Source organism: Limulus polyphemus, unplaced genomic scaffold (genome assembly GCF_000517525.1).
Source record: "Limulus polyphemus unplaced genomic scaffold, Limulus_polyphemus-2.1.2 Scaffold632, whole genome shotgun sequence".
Classification (NCBI taxonomy): Eukaryota; Metazoa; Arthropoda; class Merostomata; order Xiphosura; family Limulidae; genus Limulus; species Limulus polyphemus.
The window spans coordinates 235,419-237,278 of NW_013666242.1; positions in this window are offsets into that span (position 1 = coordinate 235,419).

Consider the following 1,860-nt stretch of genomic DNA (forward strand, 5'->3'; position numbering starts at 1 on the left):
TAGTAACATGTGTATAGTGACATCAATTTCGCTGTGATGAGCTAATAGTACCTTGAGTACTAGTAACATGTGTATAGTGACATCAATTTCGCTGTGATGTGTTAATAGTGCCTTACGTGCTAATAACACATCATTACAGCCGAATTACAAGGCAAAATGAGTGTTCTGGCAAAGTAAGAAGCTATAGTTGACCAACAAAACACGTGAGTACTTTTCAGTCAGTAGTCAGCTACAAACAGAATGTCAACAATGTATTAATATAAAATGTGAAGACACATAAATATAGTAAAACTACTACACATCATACAGATCGCCTTGCTTCCGTTATTAATAATAAACTTAGAAGCAGAGTTCTGTATTTTCTACAACAATGTATAGAACCACTCGTCATTTACTACCAGAGTACCACATTGTAGTGTGACCATTACAACGATACTCCAGTTGGCACGATGGTCCTGACAGAGATTATATCCTGTTGTCATGGTGATAACTGATCTAAAGTGCGTATATTACTGATACTTGAGGAATCTCAAAAGATTTTATTTAATCAGAACATTTGTCTCCCCCCTAGTGGGTCAGCGATATGTTTACGGATTTAAAACACTACAATCCGAGGTTCAATTCCCTACGGTGGAGAGTTCAATATGGCCTTAGTTTTCTGACGAATATTTTATCTCGTACGAACAGAAGATGTGACCTCTAGCCCATCTCTTAGCTGACCCCTAGGAAGTAGACCAACAAGTCATATAAATGAGAATATTTTTCAATTATCCACAAAGATAATGGCCTAATAACCTATTTCCTATACAAAACAGAGTTTATGCGCATTTTACAATGTGGTATTATATGCTGAGTCAGCTTCCGCTTCCTAAGTCTCGTAAAATAAATTTATAATATTTTCTTTAACACATAGGGTTTTCAGTTGTAGTAAATAGGGTCATTAACGAATTATTTGAACTCTAATTTAGTTGGTCATTTCAAATAAGGATTAAGTTATTCTTTAAAGAAGGTTGAAATGTATCAATAGAAACGTGATGCTGACGAAAATCGTCAACAAACACACAGGTAAAGTACATAAAGTCTTCATATAGGTACAGATGCGCTTCAGATGAATAAATTTATGTGCGCATGTCTCAGTTATCAAAGACCTGGGCGTGGCCAAGTGGTTAGCGTGCTGTGACTGAGAATCTGAGGATTCGTGAGTCTAACCTCCTTTACCGTAACACTGCACACCGCACTTTGCAGCCGTAGGTGTTCTATAAGGGTGATGGTAGGACCCCAATTAGTAGGTCAACGCTTGTTTGTTTGAAGTTAAGCACAAAGCTACACAATGGGCTATCTGTTCTCTCTCCGCCACGGGTATCGAAACCCGTTTTCTAGCGTTGTAAGTCCGCAGAAACACCGCTGCGCCACTGGGGGGCTATTTGGTTAAACAAGAATAACTCAAGAGTTGGCGGTGGGTGCTGTTAACAAGCTACCTTTCTTCTAGCTTATCAGCTCAAAATTCAGAGCGGTTATGCGTAGATAAGCCGTTGTGTAAGTATGTTATCATTTACCGAACATCTTATCTAAACATTTTAACTTTCAAGTACAAAATTACTAAAAGGCCAGGTTTTTTTAAATCCATTTCCATATTTTATTCATACTCCTGATGCATGAACCTGAAACATCAGATAAACACAATTAAGCCTTCAACATTATCTTAAAAACTGCAACTTTGATACTATATGACATAATTGTCTTTTAGTTCTTACGTTTGGTATAAAAATAGCAAAACTGACACACGCTCCCAAATAAGTATTAATCTATTATTGCCCGGCATGGCCAGGTGGATAAGGCGCTCAACTCACAATCTGAGGG